Genomic DNA, 13665 nt, shown 5'->3' on the forward strand with positions numbered 1-13665 from the left:
GTCTCCTTCTAATGAAATCCTATTGTACATGGTCGACTCTTCTTGACAACCTCCAATGGCCGTGTGGATCCCACTGTGGGGTTTCAAGATAGAGCCATATTACAACTGCTTGTTAGAATCAGAGAACAAAAACCAAAATGGAAAACAAAACTTTATTTACAGAACCCAAACTTGCCACGGATTCAACTCAGGAACTCACACAAATAAGGAAAAGAAACATCAATACTATCTGTAGTGGCAAACTTATAGATTTTAAGCAATTACCTACAATTCACGAGCAAAAATAAAACTTTCTAATAGAAAACCAGAAGATAGACTTTGATATTGTTGATCAAAAAAACAACAAAAATGATTTGTTCTCCAAGGTAACCAACCTCTTACAAATTCCCATTGGGTCTTTTATATCCTCCATCCCCTGTTGTGAATCACTCCAAATGGACAGGATTAATTTCGACACAAACGGTTACTAGCTGCAACTAATTTGCAGTCTCCATCGGGTCATCGGGGTAGCAGCAAAACATGGCATCCGATGGCCGATGTCAACACACCAAACATAAAGCAACCCCATCGAAGTTTCCATCGGGTGGCAAGAAAACATGTCCTCCCCATACTCGATAACAACACTTTGAACACTGACAACTTATCGGGTCATCGGGGTAAGTGTGAACCACTCCTGCCGATACCTGATAACTCCACTCCATGCCTAAGCGATCTCATCGGGTCATCGGAGTAGGGTAGAATCGGGCTTGCAGATAACCGATGGCAACACTCCAAACACTGGCGGTCTCATCGAGGAAAGACTTGCCGATGCCAACATGACTAAATGCATTCTAGGCTTCCTGTAAACAAACTACTGGACTTGAAATAGTCTTTATGTATGCACATGACCTTTGCAAGGTCTCTCAAGCCAAAATTGTAAGGGTATTTTCTCAACCCTTAGGTGCTCCTGCATTAGTATCTCTGATCACACTCTCCTTAACCTTTAGTTTGCTGCACTCCTCTTAATCAAGTGAGAACCTTACCTTCCTTATTTCTTCTCTGATGATTAACTGGTTGACATAACATGTCAACTATCACCCATGCAAATTATGGTAGATGTGTGTGTCAGTGGACAACATACTTTCCTTCTTGCCGGTGAGACACATTGATGACACCAAGTCATCAAACTCCAATTGTCATGTACTGTCCTTCATCTACATTCTGGTATCACCATGTATATTCCTGCAAACTCACTAGAATCCTTCTCCGTCAAACCGGTTCTCCACTCATATGGTTTGTCAAGATTACAAACACACCATCTCAACATCTCAGTCTTCCTTCAATGTCCCGGTAGTACACCTTGTTTTCACTTTCTTATCTGGTGTGCATTCAATCACCTGTCTATCTCAGGGAATCATTTTGCCAATGCAAGTGTTACTTTACCGAGGGGAGGATATATCTTCAACATGACATATGTCCCGATGACTTTCCATATGTCATCCTGCACACAGAGGCAACATACTCTGTCAACCTATCACCTAGCTTGTGATAGCCTCTTCATTTGGTGGAAGTCCTGCTAGTTATCCTTATACTAGAAATTTGGTGGCCTGCTCATACTTCTCCTCCAGTGTTGATGTGAACCAAATAGCATTATGCCAACTAAGCATAATCAATGCCCATCATGTAATCTCTTCATTCCGGTTGTATTCACCACCATATCAATAACCCTTTTACATAGTGGTCACTTTACTTCCCCTATAGCATACCGGTACACACCAGTTCTACCTTCTGTATGAATATGGTCACCTAGTTGTCACTAATGACAACACAACAACACTTCTCCCATACCGGTCCAACTTCTATTCCGAGTGACATCAAACTCTAATGCCAACAACCTTTATCTCGTGATTCCAATGACCTCTGCTACTCATTCATCTCACTGGCAACAACTTGTTCTTCTTCTTGTCCACTTTCACTAAGGGGAGGAATGATCTGATCAACATTTAGCTCCACCTTAGACCTATATCTCCTTTAAGCCATAGGAGATATCACCAGTGCGTTGAATGCACAGTGTCGGTCCATGGTCATATTTTCCTGATTCTTCCTCCATGTCTTCTTGGTCTCACTTTTTTTCCCCTTTTCAGTCAGGAGAACAGGTTTCTTCTTCTCCTGCTGATTGATCCTTACACTTTTGGATTCTTCATTACAGTCAGAAGTAGTTCTATAGTAGCACACAACATCCATCCCAACCTCATGATTGGGGAATCTTGTAACATATCGGTTTTCTCTTCCTTTTCTGATCATGCCATTTTGGCTGGTTACCGGTTTCCTTGAATTCCTTGATTGTGTAGGAACATTTCTCCTCTTTTTCCAAGCCAATTTGTCTTGCTCATATCCCCTGTAACTGCTCTTATATTAGGCATGATTGATTTTCTGGTTGTCATAGGAATGCAATTTCTTTCTCCTGCAATCATAACTTATACGGTCGGGTCTATTGCAGTTATAACATACAACATTAGCAATACTGGGAGAGGGGGTATACATTCTTCTACCGCTAGATGCATTAAGCTCATATGAAGGAAATATATAGCCATCTGATTTATTATACCTAGGAAACACACTCTGTCTATTCCTAGACCTCATTTTACACTCTTCTTCCCTATGGCCATAATCTTTACATCCAAAACAATAACCAGAGAGAGGAGGCTTATTACTTACAAATTTATTCTACCAAACATGAGGTGTTCTTATTGATTTTGCATCAACATTTATGCTTCTTTGGGAATGGATCCAGGGTTGTCGATTCTCTACAAATCTTCCATATGATCTCTTCTTCTGCCATGCATGTCTTGACTTGGTGGCAGCAACATTTCTTTGTCTTCTACCGGTAGGAGGTTTTTTCCTATTCATGCTATTGGTAACACTGCCTTCCCTCATCTTTCCTTTCCCTTTTAGATTTGCATTGTATCTTCATGTAGCACCAACTTTCCTCTTCATGTTTACACTGGTTGACATCAGGTCATCCTTCTTTCTTTGAGTATCTTTGATTGTGAAGGTTTGGCTTTTTCCATTTTCATTTGAGGAGACAAATTGAATATCTTTGTGGGAGGTCTCCTTGCTTGTAGAGCATTTACCTGCAGCACATCCTAATCCTCCAATATCCTTGGAATGTTTTTGTTTACTTAGCATTTTTTCCAAGGCCTTAGTACTGCCATCATACCCGATCCTTATCTTGAGCTCATTTTGAAATTTGTCAAGGTCTTTCCTGATGCTCTCCATTTCCTCTTTCAACTTCAGACACTTTTTCTCCTTTGTTTCCACTTCTAGCTGGAGATCCTCATATCTTCTCTCCTTATCATCAAAGACTGATTTCAACTCACTAGTCAATCCTTTTGTATCTTCAAGTTGAGATGTTAATGTTGGCATTATGGATGAATTGATTGCATGTTGCATTGATGTTTTGTCATTGATGTCAACACTAGCTATTATGATTGGTTACCGACAGACTAGTTTTGGTCACCGGTAGAAGATCTAATGTTACCGGCAGAAGAGATTATCTATTGGACACTTCTGACATGTTTGGATAAGTGAAGTATGTTTTTTTTCATCTGTTATATGCTCCATGAGCATGTTTTGGCTAGTTGGTATTGGCTCGGTAATCAGATACTATCATACACTCTGGTAAACCCTTACCGGCATTGGTTTAAGGCTTTATCGGCAGAGCTTTCACTGAGGAATCGTGATAGGATACATAAGTGGTGTTGGTGCAGCTTCTAGATGGATTTCAGGATGTTGAAGATGTTCTTTGATCATGCTTCAACTGCTTGAAGACATTGATTTGGCATGGTGGACCCAGAATAGGTCTGGTACCTATCTAGGTTATGGACCAGTACCATGATAACGTGTACTCTACATGTTACCGGGATGTTTCAGGAGGATTTATGGATTTTTTATTGTTGTTTTTGTCTTAAGCCGACATGGCATATTATTGTAATATGGAATTATGTAGTGATCTTATTTTAATATCTTTAAGGTGGCAAACCTAATTGGTTTAGGTCTTAGGGTTTGTATAAAATGATATAAGATGTCATTGTAGATCATGGGGATTATGTATTGTGGTCTTGGAATACAATATCATATGTGAAGGAGACTTGGTCGATCATAGGTGATTGAATTGGAATTAAGGAAGAGGTCAAAAACCTTTGGTATTGAGCTTAACCGGGACTGTAATTAGGCATGATAGATGTTATCTATGGCTGTTCACTTTATAATATTTTTGTCTATTTATGTTGAGGTGGTTTTAACCTCTGTAGTCAGTGAGACTCTTTTGTAATGAGCAGTACACTCTAGGCAATGTGCCTTTCTGCATGTGCAGGCCCCTCATTGTATCACATACTTTCTGCAGAAGTAGCATCTGACTGTGGGTAGGCTTCCCACCATGGTTTTTCCCTTTCTGGGTTTTCCACGTATAAATCATGGTGTTATGTGGTATTATTTCTTTGCATTGATTATCTGGTTAATTGTTAAGTTGTATTGTTTACCGGTATCTATTCCTACTGGCATCTGTATGTACTTTACTGGTACTTGATTTGTTTTAAGGTTGTATTGTCGATTAAAAGTTATAATCTATTAACAACTGATAAACTGCCCCTCTCAGTTATTCACCGGTTATCCTAACAATTGGTATCAAAGCTTTGGTCCTCTTTTGCAGAAGCTTAACTGCTTGAGCTAGATCCTATGGCAACTAACACTTCTAATCCACTAGGAACTATTTTTAGAAGAGAAATCCCTAAGCTTGATGGAACAAATTATGAGATATGGAAAATTAGAATGGGGACTCATCTTAGATGTCTTGGCAAGGATATTTGGGTGATCACTAAGAAAATATACAAACCTTATGATCCAACATCTGGCAATCCTACTCCTGCAGACTTGGATAAGAATATTGAAAATCATTGCAGAGCTAGAGAAGCCCTCTTATGTGCACTTACTGATCAGCAGATCATGGGATTGACTGATAAATCATCGGCTAAGGTTATGTGGGACAAATTGCAAACTTTGAATGAAGGTGATCCTACTGTCATAATTGCTAAACTTAATGGTTACTGGGTAAGATATGAATAACTTGAAAATGAAAGATAATGAAAGAATTGTTGTATTTATGGAAAGAGTAAATGAGATTGTTACGAGAATTCAATGTTGTGGAGGATTTCTAAGTGAAGATGAAATAGTTTCCAAATTCCTGAGAGCCCTTCCACCGGTTTACAAGATGAAGGCAACTGCAATTAATGAGTTAAGAACAATGGCAAACACTTCAGTTAACAGAGACGTTCTGATTGGGAAATTATCATCTTTTGAGCTTGAAGAATTTGGATCTTCTGGAGCTGTAAAGTTTGAACCTTCTTTTCATGCATCATCATCATCATCTACCGGCAAAAGTGACTGGAAAGCCCTATATGCAAAAGAATTGGAAGACATGAGAAAAGACGATGAAGAACTTGAGAAAATTGAAGCCTTATTTTCTAGAAGAGTACCTAAAGGACCAACTGGAAGTAAGTATGAAGGAAAAGCACCTTTTAAATGTTTTTCATGTAATAAGATTGGTCATTTTGCATCTAGATGTCCTGAAAGGAATGCAAGGTTTGAGGAAAGAGTTAATAAATCTTTTAAGCCTAACCAGAACAAATATAGATTTAAGAAAAGTAAACAATGCTACATAGCAGATGAGGAAGGAGTAAATGATGACTCTGGAGATGAACCGATAAAACACTCTGCTAGTGGATCTGACAATGGAAAAGAATGGGTGTTCTATGCTTTGAAGGAAGATGAACCGAAACCGGCTATCAAAAATGAAGAAAAGGCCCTGGCAGCAAAAGTTGAAGATAAGGATGAATGGGTAATTGATAGTGGATGCTCACATCATATGACTGTAGATAAAGGGAAATTTTTGTCCCTGCAAGAATACAATGGTGGTCAAGTCAGATTTGGAGATGACAAGGCATGTATGATCAAAGGTAGAGGTATTATTTCTTTGGATGACAAGCATAATATTGATAATGTCTATTATGTAGAAGGTTTAAAGCATAATCTTTGGCATTTAGGTCAATTGGTTGATAAGGGTTTTCAACTTCAGTTTAAAGATAGAAAATGCAAAATCATTAACAAGACTGGTTTGGAGATTGCAACCGGTATTCAAACTGGGAGTAATATCTTTGACTTGAACACTAGTAATAAGACATGCTTGATTGCTCATATTGATGAGAGTTGGTTATGGCATAAGAGGTTGTGTCATGTTAATTTTGATTGTATTGTTAAGATCAATTCAACTAAGGCCATTAGAGATATACCTAAGATTATGAAGCCTCATAATCCGGTATGTAAGGAATGTCAATTGGGTAAGCAAGTTAGAAGTTATTTTAAGAGAATATATGATAAATCTAATGATGTAATTGATTTAATTCACACCGACTTATGTGGTCCAACAAGGACTAGAAGCTTTCAAGGTGATAGGTATTTCATGTTGATTATTTATGACTATTCTAGAACATGATGTGGGTGACTTTTGTAAGGGATAAGTCTGAAGCTTTTGAGAAACTCAAGATCTTTAAAGCAAAGGTTGAAACAAAAAATGGATTGAAAATCAAATGTCTAAGATCAGATCATACTGGTGAGTTCACTTCTCATGAATTTAACAATTATTGTGAGACAAATGGAATCGGGAGACAACTATCTGCACCTAGGACTCCTCAACAAAATGGAGTAGTGGAAAGAAAGAACATAACCATTTTGGATGGAGCAAGATCTATGATGATGGAAGCCAAATTGCCTCATATCTACTGGAGAGAAGTAGTGAGTACAACAGTCTACACATTCAAAAGAGTTCACATCAAAGGTGAAAACGGTAAGACCCCTTATGAACTATGGTTTGGGCATACACCTACTGTTAAATATTTCAGAATTTTTGGAAGTAAAAGCTATATCAAAAGATATGATTCAATTGGAAAGTTTGATCCTAGATGTGATGAAGGGATATTTCTTGGTTTTTCAATTCAGAGCAAAGCATATAGATGCTATAACAAAAGATTGCAGAAAATTGTTGAGAGTGCTAATGTGAAAGTGGATGAGCAGTACAAAAATCATTCTATATCATATGACAAGGAACCGATAGTGGAAATGATCATAACAGAACTGGCAATGCCTCAACTAGTATAGGAAGCTGAGACAATTACACTAGCATAATCCGAAAATTCAACTGTGACTGATGATCAGAGCAGCGAACCTAAAGTTCAAAAGACACCAAGGCATGTAAGATTAAATCATTCTGAAGATCAAATTATTGGAGATAGGAACAAGGGAGTTATGACAAGAAGAAAAATGGCAAATGAAGAGGTATATCTTATTTCTCATGTTGAACCGGTAACTGTTATTGAAGCTTGTAAGGATAAACATTGGTTAAAAAGATGAATTAGATCAGATAGAGAAAAATGAGACTTGGTCTTTAGTTCCTCGACCTAAAAATAAGAATGTTGTTTGAACTAAATGGGTTTTTAGGAATAAACTAAATGAGGATGGTAAAGTTGTAAGAAAAAAGGCTAGATTGGTTTGTAAATAATATTCTCAAATGGAAGGAATTGATTATGGTGAGACATTTGTACCTATAGCTAGAATTGAAGCTGTTAGACTATTTCTTGCCTATGCAGTTTATAAGAACTATAAGGTTTATCAAATGGATGTTAAATGTGCATTTTTTAATGGTGAGCTTGAAGAAGAAGTTTACATTGAGCAACCTGATGGATTTTCACTGACAAATGATAAAGATATGGTTTGCAAATTGATAAAAGCTTTATATGGTTTGAAACAAGCTCCTAGAGCTTGGTATGCAAGGTTGGATAAATATCTTTTGAAGCTTGGTTTTACTAAAGGCAGTGTTGATAATAATTTATATTATAAGATCACTGATAATGATATTTTGATTATTAAAGTATTTGTTGATGATATCATTTTTGGAGGAGAAGATAAATTGTGCATGGAATTTGCTAACAATATGAAAAATGAATTTAAAATGTCCATGATTGATGAGATGAAATTTTTCTTAGGTTTGCAGATTACTCAAACTGAGAAAGGAAGTTTTATCTGCCAAACTAAGTGTCTGAGGGAGTTGTTGAAAATTTTGTTATGGATAATTCCAAACGGGTAAGTACTCCTATGGTGACAAGTGAGAAATTATCTATCAAGGATACTTCTACACCAGTAAATCCGACAAGGTATAAGTCTATGATTGGTGGTTTGTTATATCTAACTCATACTAGATCTGATATTATGAAAAGTAATCCTAAAGAAAATCATAAATGTGCAATAAAGAGGATATTCCGGTATTTGCAAGGAATAACATAATATGGTTTATGGTATTCTAAAAAAGATAATTTCACTTTATGTGCATATACTGACTCAGATTGGGCAAGAGATACTGATGACAGGAAGAACACTTTTGGTGGAGCTTTCTTTCTTGGAAAGAAACTGATTTCATGGATCAGCAAAAATAGTCATGCATTTCTTTATCTACTACAGAAGCTGAGTATGTTGCAACAACAACTAATTGCACTCAAGTCTTGTGGATGAAGAAAATGTTGAAGGATATTCGGGTAAATTGTAGTGAACTGGTAGTTATCTACTGTGATAACTTTGCAGCTATTGACATGTCTAAGAATCTGGTATTTCACTCTAAGACTAAGCATATTTCAATAAAGTATAACTTTTTGAAGGAAAAGGTAGAAGAAAAGGAATTCAAATTGGCTTATGTGAACACTAAAGAACAGATTGCATATATATTCACTAAACCATTGTCTAAGGAATCATTTGAGTATTTGAGAGATAGGTTAGGGGTTTCTGCCCCTTCGACAGAGACTTGATTGATGAAGTTTGTCATCACTCTGAAATTTATTATCAGAGACATTATTCATTCTGGCACTGATGAGTGGTACTACTACTCAGGGGGAGTAGTCAACTTTGAGGTTTACATTATTGCTTTGATATTTTTGCCTGATTTTTGGCATTGATGTCAAAGGGGGAGTTATAGTGATGTGAAAAGTCAATTCAGAACCTTACAAAGATATCATTAACAGGGGGAGAGCTATTTATATTCAAGAGATTGTTGGTTCTCTTCTACAGGGGGAATCTTGTTTGGCACTTCTTGGTACTTAGATGTTTTTCACATCTATTTTTGCCATCAATGACAAAGGGGGAGATTGTTGGCATTATGGATGAATTGATTGTGTGTTGCATTGATGTTTTGTCATTCATGTCAACACTAGCTATTATGATTGGTTACCGACAGACTGGTTTTTGTTATCGATAGAAGATCTAATGTTACTGATAGAAGAGACTATTTGTTGGACACTTCCGACATGTTTGGATCAGTGAAGTATGTTTGATTTGATGTGTTATATGCTCCATGAGAATTTTTTGGTCAGTTGGTATTGGCTTGGTAATCAGATGCTATAATACACTCTAGTAAATCCTTACCGACATTTGTTTAAGGCTTTACCGGCAGAGCTTTCACTGAGGAATCGTGACAAGATACATAAGTGGTGTCGGTGCGGCTTCTAGATGGATTTCGGGATGCTGAAGATGTTCTCTGATCATGCTTCAACTACTTGAAGACATTTCTTTGGTGTGGTGGACCTAGAATAGGTCCGGTACCTATCTAGGTTATGGATTGGTATCATGATAACATGTACTCTACACGTTACCAGGATATTTCAGGAGGATTTATGGATTTGTTATTGTTGTTTTGGTCTTAAGCCGACATGGCATATCATTGTAATATGGAATTATGTAATGATCTTATTTTTATATCTTTTAGGTGGCCAACCTAATTGGTTTAGGTCTTAGGGTTTGTATAAAATGATGTAAGATCTCATTGTAGAACATGGGGATTATGTATCATAGTCTTGGAATGCAATATCATATGCGAAGGAGACTTGGTTGAGCATAGGTGATCGAATTGGGATTAAGGAAGAGGTCAAAGGCCTCTGGTATTGAGCTTAACCGGGACTGTAATTAGGCATGGTAGATGCTATCTCTAGTAGGTCACTTTATTGGATTGTTGTCCATTTTTCTTGAGGTGGTTTTACCTTCTGTAGTCAGTGAGACTCTTTTGTAATGAGCAGTATGCTCTAGGTAGTGTGCCTTCTTGCATGTGCAGGCTCCTCATTGTATTACATACTTTCTGCAAAAGTATCATTTGACTATGGGTAGGCTTCCCACCATGGTTTTTCCCTTTCCCTGTTTTCCACGTACAAATCATGGTGTTATGTGGTATGGTTTCTTTGCATTGATTATCTGGTTAATTTTTAAGTTGTATTGTTTACCGGTATCTGTTCCTACCGACATTTGTATGTGCTTTACCGGTACTTGATCTGTTTTAAGGGTGTATTATGGATTAAAGTTATAATCTGTTAACAACTTATTCACCCCCCCTCTCAGTTGTTCACTGGTTATCCTAACAGTCAATATGCAAATATTTTTATTTGATACTTCAAGGCATATTCTCAACCGGCTGCATTCATCATTAACTGAATCTTTGTAATTCTTAAAATCCTTTCTAATAGTTTGCAGCTCATATAGTGCAATTACCAATTCACTTTCAAGATCTACTTCATGTTCATCTTCATCATCTCCCAAACACATCTTGCAGGTGGGATCTGTCTGCCTTGTCATACTCTGATGTGTGCACATCACTTTTTGTCCCTTATGCCATGAAGAGATGAGTTTCCTCTTCATCAAAGCTGCAACAACTGACTGATCTGCTATCAATATTTCCACATGTGTCTATATTGTTGTCTTTCATGCTTCCACAATCAGATTCAGTAGTGCATGACTCATTTCCATAAAGCCTCTTTAGTCTAACTTATAGACTCTTTGTTGTTTTGCATCTATCCACCTATGAGGAGACATCGCCGGTGAACCCACTGAATATAGCCTTCATGGCTTCTTCATTACATATACATCTTCTTTCTTCTTCAGTGCCGATGGGGGGACATACATTCCTAGGGATACCATTAGAAACTGCCATCTAGACATCATAACCTAGGGAGGACAGGTAGACTTCCATTCTACAAGTCCAAAAAGCATAGTTTGAACCATCAAACATTGGAGCAAGGATTGACACCAAACAAACCATTATTTCCTTAAGCCAGAATCTACCCAAGCTAGAGAAACCTTGTCTAACTAAGAACCTAGGCTCTGATACCAATTGTTAGACACAATGCACCACTAAGAGGGGGGTGAATCAATGGTTCTCAAACCTTTTCCCTTTAGCTATCCTAGGTGTGTATACCAGTTATGAGACCTAACACAATGCAAAATTATCAGTTAGTGGGGAGGCCAACACAAATGCAAACACACATAGAGGGCATCTCATAACACCAGTATGTACGAGGAACACCCAAGATGGGAAAAACCTCAGTGAGAAATGCTACTGGAGTCTACTGCTCCAATCCAGACTCACAAATAAAAACTTTGTTACAATGTTTAGGGCACCAACCCAAGGAGCACCAACCCCTGATTTAGGGCACTAACCCAAGGACCACCAATCCCTCACTGATTTATGCACAACAACCCAAAGGAGCTACAACTCAGTGATCACAATGATAACTTCAAATAAAAAAGTAGTTGTCTTGTTACAAGTGAATCTTGCAACCATTTCATATACCTTACTCTCCTGGTGAGATACCTTCTCTACTACACTGACTCACTCTTCTGCTACTTAACTGTCGGTAAAATCTATCGGTACACCTCTTTCTCTTCTTCTTCTCTGCTGGATCTTCTCCTCACTTCTCTTCTCTTTACTGGTGCAACTCTTTACCGGTTTTCTGTCTCCCTTCTCTACAGCTTCCTTCACTTTTTCTCTACCAGTATGGACACTACTAGTTCTAATCTACTACCGGTAGAACGCTTCAACCTGATTCTTACTCACTCTCCCTCTCTTCTCAAATACTTGTTGAGCACTTGGCTTATTTTCTCTTACATGCAGAAGTAATACTTAATCACTTCGCAGCAGCACACTCTTCTTCCATTTAGTAACACCTAACAATGTCTTTTTCTTGCACATTTATAGCCCAGACTTCTCGCCAAAATCCTATTCAAAATATAGGCGGTTAGGGTTTCCTCATCATCCTCAAGGCAAACCAAATCCAATCAGATCATGCCCGATCTGATTTCCTTGAAATTCAATTGTACACTTTCACCATTAACGCGCCTTCTTGATCACACCTTCCATCTTTGGTAATCTGCAATCAGTCAGTTGACACACCTCAATCAATCACCATAAATGGCCTAGCTGTTTTCTTTGCCTACTTTGATCTGCACAATCAATCTGTCCTGGATCTCGATCCACACAACTCTACCTCGTGCCTTGCAATCACCATTAATTTCGGATGAATCACAACTACCTCACCGACCTGTGCATGTTTCATCTGCCATTTCATGCACGTTTGCCTCTTCATCTTCATGCAACATCACTGTCGGTATCCACCTCATCACATTGTTCTGTCAGTTCATGCCTAGTCACCGACCACACATATAATCAGTTTCATCTACCGGTTAACAAACCCTACTGGCATATAACACCTTGCCAGTAAACCTTCATGCCTACACCAGCTTAATCTTGTTTATGTAGTACATCAACCAGGCATCAACCATGTCGGTCCTCAGCAGCTATCAAGAGTAACACAACATGTGTAACACCATCAGGTGAAGGTCTTCCACTCTTTCTCATTTTTCTCACTCAGTTGTATGCTGGTATCCTTGTCAAGTGGCAATTACCTAGATGACTCGATGTCATCATCCTCCATTTGATCTGCACTGGTGGTAACTCAACACACCTCCTTCAAATGCTTATCAGGTGTGTATCTCTGATCACACTCTCCTTAACCTTTAGTTTGTTGTACTCCTCTTATTCGAGTGAGAACCTTATCTTCCTTGTTTCTTCTCTAATGATTCACCAGTTGACATAACATGTCAATTAGTGGACAACATACTTTCCTTTTGCCAATGAGACACATTGATGACACCAAGTCATCAAACTCAAACTATGATGTACTATCCTTCATCTGCATTCCGATATCACCATGTATATTCTTGCAAACTCACTAGTATCCTTCTCCATCAGATCGGTTCTCCACTCATCTGGTTTGTCAAGATGACAAACACACCATTTCAACATATTAGTCTTCCTTCAATGTCTCGATGGCACACCTTGTTTTCACTTGCTTATTCAGTGAGCATTCAATGACTTGTGTATCTCAGGGAATCATTCTACTGGTGCAAGTGTGAATTTATGGAGGGGAGGATATATCTTCAACATGACATATGTCCTGGTGATTTTCCATATGTCATCATGCACACAGAGGCAACATACTCTTTCAACCTATCGCCTAGCCTATGATAGCTTCTTCATCCTGTGGGAGTCCTGCTAGTTATACTTACACTAGCAATTTGGTGGCCTGCTCATACTTCTCCTCTGGTGTTGATGTGAACCAAATAGCATTCTGCCACTTCAGCACAATCAATGCCCATCTTGTAATCTCTTCATTTTGGTTGTATGCAACACCATATCAATAACCCTTTTACAAAGTGGTCACTTTACCACCCCTCTAGCATATCGGTACACACCGGTTCTACCTT

The sequence above is a fragment of the Cryptomeria japonica genome, chromosome 5 (assembly GCF_030272615.1).
Source record: "Cryptomeria japonica chromosome 5, Sugi_1.0, whole genome shotgun sequence".
Taxonomy (NCBI): Eukaryota; Viridiplantae; Streptophyta; class Pinopsida; order Cupressales; family Cupressaceae; genus Cryptomeria; species Cryptomeria japonica.